At 41.9% G+C, this 19,313-nt stretch overlaps 1 protein-coding gene across 9 annotated transcripts in view; it reads left to right on the top strand.

Annotated features, from left to right (window-relative positions):
- LOC308632719 (uncharacterized protein) overlaps positions 1-19,313 on the top strand; it is a 322,166-nt gene that overhangs the window by 11,083 nt on the left and 291,770 nt on the right. For 5 of the 9 annotated variants that reach the window (XR_014018636.1, XM_081265035.1, XM_081265029.1 and 2 more), the window contains exon 2: positions 15,427-15,480. The exons of 2 other annotated variants lie outside the window; for them this stretch is intronic. The gene's annotated coding sequence lies outside the window, so the exon portion shown is untranslated. Of the gene's footprint in view, positions 1-12,929; positions 13,040-15,239; positions 15,259-15,426; positions 15,481-19,313 lie in introns of those variants that run through there. 2 more of the 9 variants (XM_081265032.1, XM_081265033.1) reach the window with 2 other exon arrangements.

Here is a 19,313-nt window from a genome sequence, read left to right as displayed (position 1 = left end):
ATGGGCATGCAAATCTGACCCTTGGCCTACTAGAACAGAGAAGAGAACTGGAGAGGGATGGCAGGGTGCAGAGAGGGCCCAGCACCTCTACCTTTCTGGTCCCCACATGTGCAGGCTGATGTGGAAAGGGTGCCGGAGTGTACCATGTCAGGACTGTGCAGTTCTGCTGGCTTTGAGTTCTAACTAGTTTTCCCACCCAGGAGGGTGGCCCACCCGAGTAAGGATGTGTCCCAAAGAGTTGCACTTCCAGCTCCAGCCTGCTCTGCAGGAGAGGAAGGTGATGAGACTTAAAAATTTGAGTTGAGATTGGTACATGTTGAACTAATTTGCAATAAGTGATGGAAGTCACCTGAGATACACTAGTGAGTCTGGAAGGGATATTTGACAACTTATAGTTGAGAGTAGTGATTAGAGGATTAAGACACAGAAAATAAAACAAAGCCCTAACTGTTTCAAGTTTGTATGGCACTGAGCAGAGACTCTTCCATTATTATGCAGATTAAAATCGGTGCACATATGTTTTGATCTCAGGTTACTTTATATAGAATCCAGATTCTGAGCAGAATCTGGGCTAGTAGATTTCAGATGCTCTTCTAGGAAGTCAAGGGTGGGGTGGCTGCCCATAGAGTTTGCTCAGGACCCCAAGGGAGGGAGAAGAATGGGGTTTAGGTGGTGGGCTTATGGAGGAAGGTAGAGGTGCTGAGAAGGTGGGACTTCTCTCTCTTGCTTTAGCCAGAAAAAGTTAGCTTTTATTTTCTTTTACACATCAGTCGTCACTGTAAGACGTGTGGAAGGGACATCCTCCAAAGACATTTCCCTTATTTCTGAGACCAGTAAACTGAAGTTCAGACTTGGGAAGTGACAAGCCACAGGCCACAGGACCCTGAGTGGCAGGTTCAGGATGGAGATCACTTCATTCAAGCAGCCTATTAAAATGGAAGGGTTGAGTTATCCTCATGAATCCAAGAGGCCTTTATTGAGCATCTTCTATATAGAGTCATGCAGGGTTCCCCCCCCCCCCTCTCTTCTTCCTGAAAAGATTGATGAAGTTATTGCATCCATTTGGTGCCTCGACTGCCGGAAAAATAACAGCCAGCAGGGGCCTTCTTGGGTTACCTCGGTAAGAGATCTCTGCAAGTCAAACACTATTAACTTTAATGTGGCAGCTTTGATGGTGGGGAAGAGACAGCTGACACCATATTTCCTTAACAATAAACCACTCTGACAGATAAAAACAAACAGGCTCAAGATAACATATAGCATTTCGGAGAAGAGGGCCAATAATGAGCACAGACGGATGTGAGAGGCTTTCCTTTAAAGCCGTGTGCCTCCATCTGCTGTGGAAACTTCTGAAAGGCAAGGCTCTTACAGAGACCACTGCCTGGCTTATTATGTGAACAGCCTGGGAAGAACTCTCAAATGAACCCAGGACTCCTGAGGGTCTTTCTGAAGACCCTCTTTAACTCCACTTTAGTCATCAGACTTGAGTGTTGGTGGTTGTCTATCCAGTTCTAGAAACCTGGGCAATAGGCCCCTCCGTCTTTACTGCCACAGGGTGACCTGGCCTGCTGAGGTCATCTGCATGGGCCGAGCTCCTCAGATTCCAGAAATTATCTTATGAGCAGTGGCTGCTACACAGGGAGCTGCCAGGATTCATTCCATCTTGGCAGATACTAATCCAGTACAATGCCACCAATCAGGGTTAGACCAGGTTTGGTGCTAATACCTGTTGGAGGCGACAAAAAGGGAGATGGTGTATAATTTGGAGCTCTGAAGGGATATGATCATCAGTCATTAAACTCAGATTTCCGTTAGACTACAATGAGTGACAGATAGTTCTAAGAATTGTTTATCACGGTGCCCTCCCAAGCCATGTCACTTAGGGAACACCTATGTTATATCCTTTCACTGGGGCTTTGAAAGGATCACTATAATTGTACTTTTGAACTTTTACATTGTTTTCTACATGTATTTTCTCTTTTGAGGTGGTTTTTCTTAGTCTGACTGGGTTGCCTAGGGCCATATAAGTAGAAAACATCAGAACCAGGGATGGAAGGATTTTAAGGTTCATTCTACTCTGAGGAGAAGCTCTGAGGGGTGTGTGTGTGTGTGTGTGTGTGTGTGTGTGTGTGTGTGTGTGAGCGCACATGCTTGTGCACACATGTGTATGGGCTGGTGGTGGGGTAGACAGTGCCTATAAAGCAGAAGAGCCCACCCTGAGTTACTCATAGAAACCTACCGGTAATTCTAGAGCCCTAGTTTAGCCTTCAGTGAGATAATACATTGCCCACGCACCTCTTTCATAAGGGTAATGTTTTTTATTTATATTATTCTAGGCATTTATGCAAATTATTAATTTTATACTTACTCTTGATACTAATGTTAGAGGTACTCGTATTACTCCTAGGCTATAAAGGAGGAAACTGAAGCTGAGAGACAGTAATGTTCCCAAGGTCACACAGCTGGTAACTGCCTGTCCCTGAGTCTGTGCTTGTCCCTCTGTGCCACTTCATGCTGGTTTTTTTTTTTTTTTGTTGTTGTTATTTTGTTTTTTTAGGTATCACTGTCATACAACAATTGGTATATTTCAAAATATACAATATTATGTTCTGATAACCTGCAAATCATATATGCCCATGAAATCATTACTATAATCAGGATCTACTCATCCACCCACAAAAGATTCTTCATGACACTTTGAAATTCCTCTCTCTTGCCCTTCTCCATCTTCTTTTCTATTCCTCACATGCTGGGGTTTTGTGGTCAGAGATGAACAATGGGAAGGAGAGGGGCCCTGATTAGACTAATCTGGACATTAATAAAAATAGTAACTGACCATACATGTCAGCTTCTATGCTGGTATTTGTCCACATGATCTCATTCACCTTGACAGTGATATCGCCAGGTGAGGGAGGGGTTCTGACCCTGGCCCCATAACTGACCTATTGTAAGGATTAGGAAGAGCAATTTAACTTCTCGAGGCCTCAGTTTCCTTGTCTGCAAAAGATGAAAATAGTGAATCCTTTATGAGGATGTCGCGAAGATGAATGAGGTCATGCTACCAGGCTGTTGGCATAGTGCCTGGTGTGTAGGGAGGACTCCTGGAAAATGGCTGTATTTATTATGATGAGGTGGGCATTATTATTACCTTCATTTCCCAGGAGAGGCAGTTGAGGTCAAGAGAGGTTATAGGTCCCATGGCCAAGACCACGTTGTAAATGAAAAAACTGGACTCCCCTCTCCTGCCCTTCACTGCGCTCTATCCCTTGATCTTTGGTTCTTAGCTTTGATGGAGAAATCCTCCCTATTTTTGTGATTTGGCCATGAAAAGAAATTGAATGTTAAAAGCTCAGGACACCTCTCTTTCCCCTGCAGTTTAGAGATAACTTAAACTGGGAGAGAAGCAGTTTCCATTGATGACAGAATGCAGATTCAGGATGCTCAGAACCAGCAGGAACCTTCAGGAAGAAAAGTATGAAGCTCTCTCTGAAGGGCAAACATTCTGATAGGGGTGTGGAAGGCCTGCTTTAGAAGCAGCTCTTGTGAAACAGATCTGGGGGTTTAAGATTAAGATGAACCAACTATGCTATGCGGCATAGCTGCTTAAGAGGCAGATGTGATCCGAGACATACTTTTGAATCATGATGGCTCTGGGATCCCCGAGGGAATTTAGGGATTTTGTAGTCTGCTTTGTTATTTGACAGTTGAAGAAGCTAAGCATCTTTTTATGAGGTCACAAGATGAGTTTGGAGTCATTGCGAAGTGACAGGCAGAATGGACTTGCTTGCTGGAGACCACGTGCCTTTTTTGATCCCGGCCGTTGGTGGGACATCAGGCTATCTCAGGAGACAGTGGGCTCTTCTCCCTGGAGGTTTGCAGATAAGAGACTGACTGAAAAACACAGATAGTCCCAGACTTTACAACTTTATGATGGTGAGACGTTGACGTGCACATTCAATTTTAGAAACTGTCTTTCAGGTTTTGAGTTTGTATTTTTCGAGGGCTACTGATTTGTGGTAAGATCTCTATCATGATGCTGGGTGGTGGCAGCGAGTTGAAGCTCCTAAGGAGCTGCATAATCACGAGGGGGAAGGATTGACACTCTACAGCGTGCTCTATGGTAATAAGTCGCACGAGATCTTCAACACTTTATTATAAAATACACTTTGTGTTGGATGTTTTGTCCAGCTGTAGGCTCATGTAGGTGTTCTGAGCACATTCAAGGTAGGCCTGGCTAAACTGGGACCTTCTGTAGATCAGGTGTGTGCTAAAGGACAATGGGTTTATCAGGAACAACCTCATGGTAAGCTGAGGAGCATCTGTAACTGGCACTCAGGTTTGTGAGGGTTGCTTCATTGGCTTATTCCAGCTCGTGGTTGTGTGCAGAAGTAATCAATCCTATTCTCACCTTTCAGCAGGTTCAGGAAACCAAGACTTAGAGAAGTTCAGCAGAGGCCTCCCCCAGGAAAGTTTTAATGATACCTGGCCTAGAATTCTAAGTTTCAAGTTTGAAAGAAACAAGGAAATTCCTACTGTCCCTTCCCACACCCTTGGCTGAGGTCAGATTTCTCTGCCACAGACACCCTGGAAGACTTGGGTGCATGAGGATCCTTACAGCCACAGATAATGATGACTCATAATTAGCTGTAGCCCTTGTACTCGGGTCCCCAGGCTGGGAGCAGGGACAGTGAAAGGGCTTAGGGCCTCAAGAACATATTCCCTTATCTTCCAGCATGAGAACGCCTCTGAGAGACCAGGTGATTGTTCTTTGGGAGCCATAGACTATGGCAGCCCAGGACTGAGTCTGCATGGCCCACTGCGGTTTCTCCTGGCCCCTTTTCTTCCCAGCATCACAGCAGCCCTAAAGATGCTGCTTCCAACTCTGACTCTGGCTGCCCATCCCCGTTCCCAGGGCTCCAGCCCAACAGCTCGGTGAGAGTTGTAAATGAAGGCTGAAAAGGAGGGCTGCTTAGGCAGAGCTGATGCTCCTGATTTCCTCTCTTTTCTCACCCAACATTTGTGCAGCCAGATGAAACCCTAGTAGGTGAGTACCTCGGGCATGCAGGTGGGAGGCACTGGGGGAAAGGTAGCCTCTGTCCTGAGTGGAGAGTATCATGCTTGCGCCTGGGGGAAGCCCTGCCCTGGTCTATTCTCCAGGCAGGGAGGTGCTAGGGCAGGTTAGGTGTCTCAGAGCCTCACTCTGTATTGTCCCCTTCATGGAGCACCCCTTCTGGGCTGCCCTTTATCAGGTGGCAATTGTCCCTGGATGCCATAGCCTGGCTTCTTTCTTTGTAAAGGAGTACAGAGCTCTACAGAACCTGGGCTGTTTTGCTTCTTGTGGACTCAGGCACAAGAGACACAGACAGTCACAGGCTGCCTAGAATTTCCATGGCAGCCTTTATTGTGATTGCTCCCAGTAATGATCAGGAAGCTGGGCTGATTTAGCTGTTATTAATTTCAAAATGTCAAAACTCTCTGCCCTCTAGTGGTTTTTTGAGAAATATTCACAACATTATCTGGAGAGGGAATAAGAAGAAAAAAAATAGAAAGAAAGAAGCCAACTTTTAATTACAAACTGGATTCAGGTTTAAACAGAATGATCAAAGGGCAGGGTGACTGGAGAGAGCAGAGTCCCCGATCTCCACAATTCAACACCCCTTCTGCTTCTGTGGCCTCTCCCTGGCCATGGATAAGCTTGAGCACAGTCCAAACCAGTTTTTGACTATTTAAAAAAAAAAAAAAAGCACATCCCTAAAAACAAAACTCATTTTGGATTCCTTATTCTTGCTCAAGACAGTGCCTCTAAAGTCCTTTGACTTGTCACCAAAGTGTGTTCACATGACTGAGTGATAACACGGTGGCTTACATCAAACTTCCTATTTTCCTTAGAAAGCATCCCTTTGGCATTGACATTTTTCACCCCATAACAAGAATTCTATTTTGAGAAGAAAATGCCCTCAGAATGTTGAGTTGAAAACGCCTCTCGTAGCCTACCCACCTTAATATTTGACTTTTCCTATTACTTCAAAGTGAAGACAGATCTTAATTTAATATGGTGGGTTGAACTGCGTGTTCCCTTCCTCAAGTTTTTAACTTTACCCTTAAGTTGACTCTTGCCTACTCGGTGACCTTGCACCCTAATTTTTCCGTTTATTTCCTGTACTGCATTTGAAGTGCCTATAAATCACATCTCAGGTCAACCCTCTCTTTAACATGAATAATATTTGCATTCTCACTGTGCAACACAATTTTACAACAATGGCAATTTATTTTCTTTTTTTGGCAGTCTAGGCTTTCATTCTTTTTTCTTTTCTCCTTCAAAGCCCTATATATTTCAAGTCTTTCTTTTAGCTTTGGTGGTGAGTGCTGTTTAAAGCTCTGACTTTTCGCTTCCAGAGGTGCATCTGGAAAACGTCACACGTGAGGTTCTAGGTGGGATGACCTGATTTGATGTGGGTTCAAGGCAGAATTGGGCCCAGTCAGGGGCTGTGGTGTGGAGGCAGAAGTAGAAGAAGGTATTGCAGGGACAGAGACCCTGGTGAACAGATTCTCACCTGGTACTTGGGTTGGGCACTTGGTGCAGGCTTCACTGCCCCTCCTGCTCCACATAGGACCCTCCTTTAATTAAAATCACATACTTTGATGATCTTGTAATCATTGATTTGTTTCCAGAAGCTATCAGGTTACATGAGTCAGCGAAGCAGAAACAAGATCTACTGACCTTGTGAGGGAGGGAAATTCAGCATTGGGCCCGGGGAGGGTAAAAGCAGATAGAATTTTTATTTCAATATTATCTTCTAAGAGCTTAGCTGATAAACCCTGGCTAGTTCCCATGGTACCATTCCTTTCCCTTGTGAAAAATCATTCAACTATTGCTTGTGCCCATTATTCATTTTTGTCCTTATGAGCTCTAAGTGTGTTGGGTGTTCTTTGTTGAAGCACTTAGAATTCTAAATTTATTTGTGCCCTTACATGGGGAAAAATTCATCCTGCACCTGTCCAGGCAGTCAGCAGAACTGACAAATTTATGGGGCCCAAGAACTTCAGAGTATCATACCTCTGGTGAAATGGTGAGGGTGCGGCTCAATTTGTCTATGGCTAGACGGAACAGAATGACTGAGAGTCTTGACTTGCAGTCAGATGGCTTCCTTACCTGACTGCAGGCAAGTTGCTTACCCTTTCTAAGCCTCGTTTTTTTTTGTACTTTCTTTTTTTAACTTGAAAATGGAAATAGCAGTGATATAAAATGAAGATTCATAGAGGTGATGCATGGAAGGTTCTTACCACATTGTGTTCGGTGAATGCTAGTGATAAATATGAGGATGGAGGATCCATTGTAGAGCATTGGCCTCTGTCATACAAACTTGGACTGTAGGGTCAGAATGGTCTGAGTTGGGACCCTTATGTCTTAGTTCAATGGCTGTGGAAACCTCATACACCCACCTGAGCTCCACCTCAGGGTTGCTATAAGGCTTGTCTGAAGTACAGGCTGCTCCTGGCATGACATGTGGGGCTCCTCAACAAAAACTAGCTCCTTGCCCCTTCCCCAGCTCTCCAGACTGATGGGTCTTGGCTGCACTTGACCTTTCAGCCCTAAATTTACTTGATATAAGTTAGATGAAAAGAAAAGGAGATCCCTTAGTTGGATACCCTCCCTTTAAGTTAAAAGCAACCATTTAACCCTTCCTTTCAAACATCAAAACCCCAGAAGCCTTTGGCTCCATAATATAAAATATCAAGTTAATTGAAACAAATATTGCTGTTTTATTAAATCAATACATGTGTTGTTACAAAATAATGAATAGAAAGTTCTCCTAATCTTTCCTCTATAGAACAAAGTACCCTGATAGGGAAGCCGTGCCCAGCGCCATGAAGAACTTTCGGGACGCCCAGTGCTTTGGATGTCAGTGAGATGGTTGGAAAGATGTCATTGCTGCGTACTATCCCTGTGTCCTAGTATCATGCTTGGCACCTGGTGTACCTCTGGGCAGAATTTTTTTGCTTAAATGCCCAGGAGGACTTTTCTCTTTTGTTAATAAAGAATTAAACTGTCAATAGTGTTTTCTGGAGGTTGGAGAGGAGAGAGCAGGGGCTTCATGGAAAGGGAATGACACAGAACAGCTCTCTGCTCAGCTCTGAGGCGAGGGCTTGGCTACTCCACAGGCAGGTCCGTGAGAAACAGCGACACCCGCTCTTGGTGTGAGCAGTCTGATTTCTGCTTACATATACAGACTTGATTTATAATCGAAGTCCGGACAGCATCTGAGTCTAATTACCTGGGTATATGAAAGTTCAGGAGATCTCAACTAAGTTAGCAATTCAGGGATGCGCTTTACCAGAAGCAGATGGAAAAAATAAAACACTTTAGTTTATGACTATTTTTCTATTTGGGGGAAGGAGAAAGAACAAAAAGAGTTGCCAAATTGATCCTTGTCAAGCACTAATTAAATATTATTCATGATTAATTTTGATGTTGATGTATTCAGTGTTTTAACAGTGTCATAAATATCTGAAAGAATGAAATAACTCATTTTGTGTAGCTATAATAAATCATGCATACCGCAGTCCCCACGTGTCTGTCTGAGCCAGCCCCTTGTTATTTTTTTTTTAATATGTATGCTTGTTAGTGACTCTTCTGGAATGTTATTAAGGGATGTGAGGGAACAATATCCTAATCCTGCTTTGCAGTTGCCATTGCATCTGGTTAAAAACAAATACATTAAAAATTATGAGATAATTTAAGAATTAGAGATGGATACTGAAGTATTAACAGATGAAGTGACATAGCATCTAGGACCTGCCTTTCAAAGCATCTGGGTTGGCTTGAAGAAGGTTGAAAATCTTGAAATAAGACTAGCCATGAATAGGTATTCTTTTTTGGGGGAGTGTGGGTACTGGGGATTGAATTCAGGGGCACTTGTCTACTGAGCCACATCCCCAGACCTATTTTGTATTTGATTTAGAGACAGGGTCTCGCTGAGTTGCTTAGTGCCTTGCTAAATTGCTGAGGCTGGCTTTGAACCTGCTATCCTCTTGACTTGGCCTTCAAAGCTGTTGGGATTACAGACATTTCTTTGAGAAAGAAAGAGTTCAAGTTTATTCCTTAGGAAAAATTGTGGTAATTAATTTTCATTGTAAGCATATATGCAAGATATGAATCTTGAGTCAGAAAATGTAGTTGATGCAGTTTGAGATTGATCGACTAATGTCAGTGCTGAAAATGACAATAGTGGCTTTTACTTAATTGAATATCAACAGTATGCCAATTACTATACTAGATGCTTTACATACTTATTTAATACTTAAGGGCTGGGATGTAGCTCAGTGGTAGAGTGCTTGCCTAGTGTAAGCAAGGCCCTGGTTTGATCCCTAGCAACACACACAGAAACACAAACAAGATTGCTCTGCAGGTTAAATATTTTCATCCTTATTTTATAGATAAGTAAATTACTTGTTAAAGGCCACATAGCCAATGGCAAAAACAAGGTGTCTGAAGTTACAAAGCTCATCCTCATTGTTTCCCTCTAATTTAAAAAGAGATTGCATTTAGTGGGGCAGTGGGTTAGAACCATTCATTCAAATAATTTGAGCAGGATGAAGACTAAGAGATGCTGTAGTCTGAAGATGGCAAATAGGTGACATGTCTGCTTCTGCTCCTCCCCCCATTGTGGCAGACATTGCTAGTCCATTGTGGCATTTGTCAGTGCTGGCTCAGAATCCTGTTCAACACAGTGCCTGAGACAGCTTGCTAGCTCAGAGTTGACTTTCATATAGAAACCGAATTCATCCTTTCTCATCTGCCTTACCCCCTTAACAAATAAGAAAACACTCCCAGAAGAGTCAGAACTTACTCAGGGTCTCACAGCTAGTAGGGGACAAAGTACTTATTGTAGGTCCAGGATTTTTCTACTACAAGTAGATAACACTCCTTCCAAGTTAAACCTTCTCTGATTTTTTTCTTATATGTGTTAATACATACAAACTGCTTAGAACAGGGCCAGGTACATAACAGATAGTGGATTAATATTGGCTATTAAAATACTGAAAATACCAACAGAGTCCTAGGTGACAAACAGCTGCAGTCTCATGCCCTAAGGCCTTCTGTAACATAGGCTGCTCAGCCTTGGGTCCCCCGTCACTGCTCCTCAGTAATGTGCATGGAAGGCACCGCTCTGTCCAGCCTAGATGGATGATGTCAAGCAGCTGACCCTAGCATCTCCTTTTGTGTGGCACCAGCAGTACCCCGCCAGCTTCACCTTGCCCGGGGTTGGCAGACCCATAAACCACTCAACCAACTCACCGTGTTCCTGCAACAGCACACTATCCAGATTGGGGATTCTCTCGTGATCTCAGGTCTCCCTCTCCTTTTCTGAAGCGTTTTGAATTCTTGGACAATTTTGACCAACTTCACCATTCACAGAAGAATTTTCATACCCACAGAAAATGTGCCATCCCCAAAGCCTTTATTCTTTGGTGGTTTTGTGGGTTGGTTCTGCCTTTCCTGGGGGATCCAGGAATGAGGCGGTTATTACAAGTGGATTTTTTTTCTTAACCTGTGAATTAAGCAGCTAATAGAAGCCCATGTAATTTGTGTGACAAGTGACAGCTTGTGTGAAAATAACTTACCCGTATCCTGTTACACATTTGCATCCATTATGCTGGGTAAAGCTGTATGTCACTGGCAGACCATTAAGATGTAGTCACCAGTGTTTTCCTAGGTGAAAGGGTAATTATTTTTGCTGTTTGCTTGTAATTTATTAATAGTCAGTGAAGAACATTAGGGTAAAGGATTATTTCAAACAAAGTCACAGATCAAATGTGTGGAAGGCATAGTGATCTAGCAGCTGATAAGAAAGACTGTTAGTGTAAGGATAAGTTTTAGTTTGAGATCTGCATGTGCTACGCCTGATGGGCTTTTCAGATAAAATCAGTGCATTATACATGTACTGAATAGAAAAGGGGGAGAATACCAGTCAATTGTTTCACTCTAGAGAGAATCAAATATGCTCTGGAATAAAATCCCACTTTCCTATCATGTTGTATGCCCACTAGTAGCATACACGGTGATTTTTAAGTGTCAAGTGCATGTTCTAAAAAGTATGTATTCATTTTAGGGAAAGAATATAAAAACATACCAAGCCCATGATTTCTTGGATTATTACTTATTTTGATTAGGTTGACAAAGTAGATATTTTTGTTTTAAAAAAGCAAGTTAAGGAAAAGTGAGTTAAAGGAAAAAGTAAATAATGGTAAAGGTAATATTCAGATATGTCCAAAAAGGACAAAGTGTTATGCACATGGAGGATGTTTAGAGAACATTGAACTAGAAACTAGTTCCCTTGGAACCTTAAGATTATCCTTGCTAAAACCCAAGCACAGTAATACACGCCTGTAATCCCAGCAACTCGGGAGGCGGATTTCAAATCTGAGGCCAGTCTCATCAATTTAGTGAAGTCCTAACTGAAAAAAAAAAAAAAAAGAAAGATTATCCTCGATAACTAGGGGTGACCCCATGTCTGGACATAATGTATCTTATGACAAAACCATCTGGAGCTCTTAGGACATTCCACCTTTTCTTTATACTTTCAGCACAATATTAGTCTTCAGCTTGTGAAGCCCAAAACAAAACAAAACATTGAATGCAACTCAAAGCAGGCATTGGGAGGAATTTACTGGATTTTTTTCTGGGTGTGAGATGAAAGATTACAGTCTTGAGTGAGTTTTCAGATGAGCCAAGGTCTTGGCTGAACTCTGTCCCAGCTTCATCTGGTCTCTGGTATAAACTCATTTTTCCCTGGACCTCAGTTTCCACATATGTAAAGTTAGATTGAGATGATCCCCACCATTACCTTGCAGCCCTGAATTTTGGACTCAGTCAGAATTCTGGAAGAATTGTACACATTTCTGGAAGATTGTACACATTTCTGAGTCTCCTAAGAAGGGTACTAACACCATAAACTGAGCTGATCTCTTATAATGGGCTAAGTGGCTTCTTTAAAGGAGACAAAACTTATTTAGGATATAAATTTGGATGTGTTTATCAAAGCAAAACCAAGTGCTGCTTCTTTTCTTTCATATCAGGATCTTTTTTGAAAAAGTACTGTCCCTAATCCAGCTCAGGAAGAGGGTCAAAGATGACTTCCCAAGGAAGGAGAACCCCAAAGCTGATTCTTATTAAAAGGGAGGCAGTTATCCAGAGAAATGGGAAGGGCGATTCAAACTAGCAAGACTAGTTTGAAGTAAGACCTGGATACACAAAAGAACTTGGTTCATTTAGGGCAATGCAAGCACTTGCTGACTCAGCAAATAGTCAGTGTCTTGCCTACCTGTCCCAGACCCTGTGACCATCAAGCTGCAGTGCAAGGTGGGGGTCAGAGGAGGGGGCCGGGTGAGTGGCACTGGGTCCTAAAAGGCTTCCAAGGCCCTGCTGAAGTTTGGACTTCCAACAAGCTACTGTCAACTGTAAAGAGGCAAGAAAGCTTTGAGGTCAGGAGAATTGTGGGAAAAACAGAGGCTTTGGGGTGTGCTTGCCCTTGTTCAAAGGCATCAGCTTCTTGATCTCTAATAGCTCAGTAGACTTCAGGGGTTTTTCCCTTGAGAGTGTCTTTCTGAATCTGGTGACTGGAAGGGCATCCAAGGTCTGTAATTATAAACACTCTTTGTCCCCTGGGCCCTGGGAATGGGAAGTGGTGGGTGTCTGACTGTACCTATTTCTGTTGCGACCTCTCATGCTGATTTGCAGTTGGACTGGGTGAAAGCCGACTCCTCCCTTTGAGCTTTTCTCCTTGGAGGAGGAAGCAGCTATCTCAGAAGATATTTCCATAGACTGGAAAGCATAGGCATGTTTCCTCTTGCAATTTTTTCCCCCCCGCAGACCGTGTAAGGTATCATTCTAGAGACAAGCTGCTTGTTCTTTCTGATTATTTCAGACACAAGCAGTCCGTTCCTTTCTATCGAGCAGATCTGGATAAGCCATTGCCAACTCCATGAAAGTGCAACATTGGAGCGAGTGACATAGTGATGAGCCAGGAAGCCAGAGGTGGGCACAGGCTTTCTCGAAAGAGTTAGATAACATTATGGAGAGAAGATAAGGAGAATCTGAGAACATAGTATCTTGCAATGATTCATGCAGTTATTTGAAACTGCAGTTAAAAAAAAAAAAAAGAGCTCCTGCCATTACCTACTGAATACTCTGAAACATGAAGGGTCTGTCAGCAACTTTAAGTCTTTGCATTTAAAGAGTTAAAAATAAAGGAAGACTTTCTGGTGGACTTGTTTGCCAAGTTCAAACTCTAGCCCTGTTGCTGACTAGCTGTTGCCCTTTGCAAGTGGCTGAATGTTTGTCCCTGCCTTTCCTCCTATGTAGATGGAGTAATAATATACCTTCTTGAAAGGATTTCAGGGAAGAGCAAATTTGATGAACTTGGCAAAGCTCTTAGTAAGTGGGCAATGAGCACTAGTAGTTGATATTATCCAAAGGACGTGTTTGAGGGCATTTCCATCCAGTCAGCCCTAAACACTGTAGTAAGGATAACAATTTACATGCATAGAATTCAGCAGAGTTTACATTTTATATAAGTCTGTTCTTGGCTAGGAGAATTAGAGCCCTTAGCTGATTTGGCCAAATTCTTGGAGTGAATAAGGGCTAGAACTGGCACACAGGTGCCAATCTTTTGATTGAAACCTGGTTCTTTCTACTGAATCATGGAGTCTTACACCAAGAATGTCTTTGAGAGACATTTTCATATAAACTCTACTCTTTTTCTCCAAGTGAACCATTCTTATTTCTATGAATCCAAAAGTTACCATCCACCTGTGTCCTAACATGAGCCTGCTGGGACACATCTGACTTCCTAGATCTGGGGTTTGGACAGGCTGGGGAATTGTTGGTAGGCACTTTAGTAGGGTTTATTACTGACAATAACTGGGACAGTCCGGAAAATGTAAAATTTAATGTAGCATTTCAGTTGAGCTCAGAGGACAGCTCCTTGCTGTGTTGCAAAGATGGTTAACATTAGCCTGGAAAGTGAGTGTGAATAAATCTTTGCTGGAGCAGCAAAAGCTATAGCAGTGTCTCTGCATAATTAACAGTAGGGGTAGGGGCTTGTGACTGTTAACCGTCACCTCTCGCCAGGCATGGTGGTGCCCGCCTGTAATCCCAGAAGCTCGGGAGGCTGAGGCAGAAAGATCACAAATACAAAGCCAGCCTCAGCAATTTAGCGAGGCCCTAAGCAAGACCCTGTCTCAAAATAAAAAGTAAAAAGGGGCTGGTGATGTGGCTCAGTGGTTAAGCATCCCTGAGTTTAAGCCCTCATATCTCTCCCTTACAAAAAAATAATCATCTCTCTCAGAAGGCTTCTATTCAAGTCCATATCCTTTAGTATAGTCATTTGTTAGATCACTTATGGGATATGGTTACCTATACATCGCAAATTCTAGTCTTATGGCCTGCAGTTTCCTTCTTGTGAGAATGGGCCTTAAATTCCATGTTTGAGTCATGGCTTAAATGCCACTCCTTATTACCTGCAGAGATTGATTTTACTGCACCCGAAGATCTCAGGTGGAAGCTGTTCTTGCACAATGTCATGTGATGTAGTGGTAAGGAGACTTTCTTGAGTTCTAATCCTGAGCAAGTGCCTTCATCTCTGTGGTGACATTTCCTCTTATCTGTGATGAGGGAGTTGAAGTCAGTAATATTTTAAGGGTTCTTAAGCATTTAAATTCTACGCTACATAAGCAGTAATTTAGGAATACATTAGAAGACTCAAGAGGAACACCAGACTAAAATTGAGACATGGAGACATGAATGTATTTATCCTTTTAAAAATTAGTTTCATGGCAATAGTGAGATTCATAAAAACACAATTTAAAGCAGTTGCTGTGTATTCTCTGTGCATGAAAGCAATAAGGTTTTTTATAATTAGAAAAGTGTGTTTTATTCTTATTTTCTTCAAAAATTATTTTCAGGTGGGTAGTCATCCAGGCCAGAAGTTCCTACTCTTGGTTTGTGGTCAAAATCTGAGGGAGACATTTGAAAAGTACAGGATTTCTGGGCACCTCCCAGACCTTTGGGATCAGAATATCAGGGTTGTAGGCCCAACAATCTCCATTAAAGACCAAGAAGATAGTCAGACTCCCTGGGCGAGTCCCAGGCTGGAAAATCCCTGCTGAGTCAGCCTGAGTTGTGTGATTTTGATGGATTCAGTTTCTGATGGCTGGCTGTGTCTTTCTCATTCCAGAATTTTCCTAGTGCCTGAGGTGAGCCATGGGGGATAATCTGCATTATCATTCATTGACTGTTAACTGTTGGGTGTGTGTGACCTGCAGCCCAGGGCTCTTGTAAGGCCTGGCATTTCCAGTTTGTGAAGGGTGAGTGTTTGGCTGCATGGTGGCCTCCAGTCTGACTTTGTCATCCTGTACCCCTAGGGATTCTGCCCTCTCACACGTGCTGCCTGACAAAGCCACATCTTCCTCCTACAGGTAAGAACTCCCTTTTTAGTCAGAGTGCTTTCTTTCTTTCATTTTAGCTGTATTTGAGATATGACTCACAAACCATGTAATTCATCCTCTTAAAGTGCACAATCATTGTTTTTTTTGGTGTGGAGGGGCTTGGATACCAAAGATTGAACTCAGGGGCACTCAACCACTGAGCCACAACCCCAGCCCTATTTTTATTTTATTTAGAGACAGGGTATCACTGAATTGCTTAGCGCCTCACTGTTGCTGAGGCTGGCTTTGAACTTGAGATCCTCCTGCCTCAGCCTCTTGAGCCGCTAGGATTATAGGTGTGTGCCACTGTGCCCAGCAACAATCAATGGTTTTTAGTATATCCACAAATATGTGCATATTTCATGACCCCCAAAGAAATCTTATACCCTTTAGCTAACATTTGCTCCATCTCCTCATTCTCCTAGCAGTAGGCAACCACGGATCTTCTTTCTATCATTATAAATTTGCCTCTTCTAGGCATTTCCTGTAATTGGAATTATATAACAATTATATAACGTGTCATCATTTGGACTGCTTCTGTCCCTCAGCATAATGTCGCCAAGGTTCCTCCATGTTGTAGCACCTTTCTATGCTTCACTCCCTTTTTCTTTCTTTTCCTTTTTTATCACTTTTCTAAAATAACTGTTTTTATGGAAGATTATATTCATATTTTTTGTTTTATTGATTTTTATTTTTTAAATACATGACAGCAGAATGCATTACAATTCTTATTACAGATATAGAGTACAATTTTTCATATCTTTGTATATAGAGTATGTTCACGCCAATTCATGCCTTTATACATGTACTTTGTTTTTTTATGCATTACCAATTCTTTTTTTTAATATTTATTTTTAAGTTTTAGGTGGACACAATATCTTTATTTTACATTTATGTGGTGCTGAGGATAGAACCCAGCGCCTTGTGCATGCTGGGCAAGCACTCCTCCACTGAGCCACAACCCCAGCCCCTGTATTACAATTCTTATTACACATATATACCACAATTTTTCATATCTCTGTTTATATATCAAGTATGTTGACACCCAATTCGAGTCTTTATACATGTACTTTGGATAATGATATCCATCACATTCCACCACTCTTACTAATCCCCTGCCCCCTCCTTTTCCCTCCCACCCCTCTGCTCTATCTAGAATTCATCTAATCCTCCCATGCTCCCCCTCCCTATCCCACTATGAGTCAGTCTCCTTATATCAGAAAAAACATTCATCATTTGTTTTTTTGGGATTGGCTAACTTCACTTAACATTATCTTCTCCAACGCCATCCATTTACCTGCAAATGCCATGATTTTATTCTCTTTTAATGATGAGTAAAATTCTGTGGTGTACATATGCCACATTTTTTTTTCATACATTCATCCACTGAAGAGCATCTAGGTTGGCTCCACAGTTTAGTTATTGTGAATTGTGCTGCTGTAAACATTGATGTGGCTGTGTTCCTGTAGTATGCTGTTTTTAAGTCCTTTCGGTATAGTCTGAGGAGAGGGATAGCTGGGTCAAATGATGGTTCCATTCCCAGATTTCTAAGGAATCTCCATATTGCTTTCCATATTGGCTGTACCAATTTGCAGTCCCACCAGAAATGTATGAGTGTACCTTTTCCCCACATCCTCTCCAACACTTATTGTTGTTTGTCTTCATAATAGCTGCCATTTTGACTGGAGTGCTTCACTCCTTTTTAAGGTCAAATATTATTCCACTGTATGGATAGCCCACATTTTATTTATCTGCTAATGGGCATTTGGGTTGTTTCCAATTTTTGACTATTCTGAGTAATGCTGCCGTGAACAGTTATGTATGGATTTTTGTGGAGCTATGTTTTAATTTTTCTTGGTACACACCTAGGAGTGGAATTGTGGTCGACCATATGGTAATATTTTGTCTTACCCTTTGAAAAACTCCTAGACAGTGCGGCCCGGGTTCGATCCTCAGCACCACATACCAACAAAGATGTTGTGTCCGCCGAGAACTAAAAAATAAATATTAAAAATTCTCTCTCTCTCTTTCTCTCTCTCTCTCCCTCCCTCCCCTCTCTCACTCTCTCTTTAAAAAAAAAAAAAAGAAAAAAGAAAAAAAGAAAAACTCCTAGACAGTTTTCCAAAATGGCTGCATCATTTTAAATTCCCACCAATAGTATCAGAGGGCATTATTTTTCCCATGTTGTTGTGAACACTTGTTAATTACTTCTTTTTTTAAAAAAAAAATTATTCCCACACTATTGGGTATGGAATGGTATGGCATCTCATTTCATTCTTATGGAATGCTTTCTGCCATTTGAAAATTTGTTATTCCACAATATATAATTTAATTTATTTAATCCCCAGGGAATATCTTTTCAAAATGAAAGCAAAATCTTAATTTTTTTATTGTAGAAAGACTAGAAAATGCAGATAAACAAAAATTTAGACACTCCAAATCATCTGTACTATCTCTACCCAGGGAAAATCAGTGTTACTCTGTGGAGTATCTCTTTTTAGTATCCTTTCCATAGAAACTCACTTCTTAATGGAGAATTTTTTAGACCCAGTGGTGGAACCAACTATGGAATTATGAAGAAGTTACTCCCTTCTTTCCATCTGAGATAAGACCAGGGATGAACCTCTTGATCATCCTTCCTAAAATTCTGACCTGGGTGGTGGACAAAAGAAATGCTCATCTTTCTGACACCAGCAGTCCAATGAAAACGTCTAACTTTTAGCTATGTAGTTCTTTTAGCTATGTCACTGAATGAAGATCCTTGATGCCGCTTAAACATGGAGAGTGTCCTTAGGGAAGTCCTTGGGGTAACCTGGTTCCCTCACATCCTGAACCTAAGAAACTTTTGACATGGTGCTGTGAGGAGCATTTTTATTTGAAAACATTGGCCACCTTAGACTTATGGATGAAGAAAAGGATAATGAGTGTTGCAACACCATCTTTAATAGTTGACCCAACATTTTTGCATTTATTTTTAAAAAGCAATCTTTTCCTAACATCTAGTGGCTTAAAGGTTGAATGGCAACTCATTTTCATAATAATGTGGATCATCTCTTAAATTCGTGGTATAAGTCACTGATTTGCCTCTTAGAGTAGATGGTCTCCTTATAACAGTGGGATTCTGAACTGGTAGCCCTGTTCTGCAGGGCTATTTTTTTCTCCAATAGTTAAAACAAAATATTATAGAACACTTATTATATGCTGGTCCTTTTACATATATTATTTCATTTAATCCTTACAGCTATCTTTCAAGGTATGATTTATCTTTGTGCCTGCTTTACAGATTGAATAATAGGGAAGTTGACAACCGGTCTGTGCTTTGGATGCACCAATCTGGCCGTAGAGTCTTTCCTGCTAGCATTCTAGAAAATAGTACTTTTTAAAAACTGGTAATTCAACAAATCGGGAAACCAATACAATTATAAAGACAAATATTTGCTTATGGGGACTGCCTGTATTTGGGGACATGTGTCAGTTTGAACACTTCTGCTCGCTGTTAGATGTCCCACACTGGCCCTCTTCTGTCCTTCTGCCCCTACCACTTGGGAAAGAGGTTTAAGTAAGCCTTCCCTGCAGAGGGGGCTATTTTTTCTCCTTTTTAAAAATTAGCCAAAATTGGCCTTTTGGTTTAAGCATTTCCCTGTGAATATGCTTGGAAAGTGAGAGGGAAGCTAAGATGTATCCATTCTCTTTTCTCAATCTCCTTCCCCCTCCTCCCTTCCACTCCCATCTCAAGTCCAAGGTCACAAAAGCTGTGGGGAGAGAGAAAGCATGGCAGTGCTTAGGAGAATGGACAGTGTCTTAAGGGCTGAATGGCAACTCAT

This window comes from Spermophilus citellus, assembly GCF_964194105.1.
Source record: "Spermophilus citellus genome assembly, chromosome: 2".
In the NCBI taxonomy this organism is placed as follows: Eukaryota; Metazoa; Chordata; class Mammalia; order Rodentia; family Sciuridae; genus Spermophilus; species Spermophilus citellus.
This window is presented reverse-complemented; position numbering and strand designations above follow the sequence as displayed.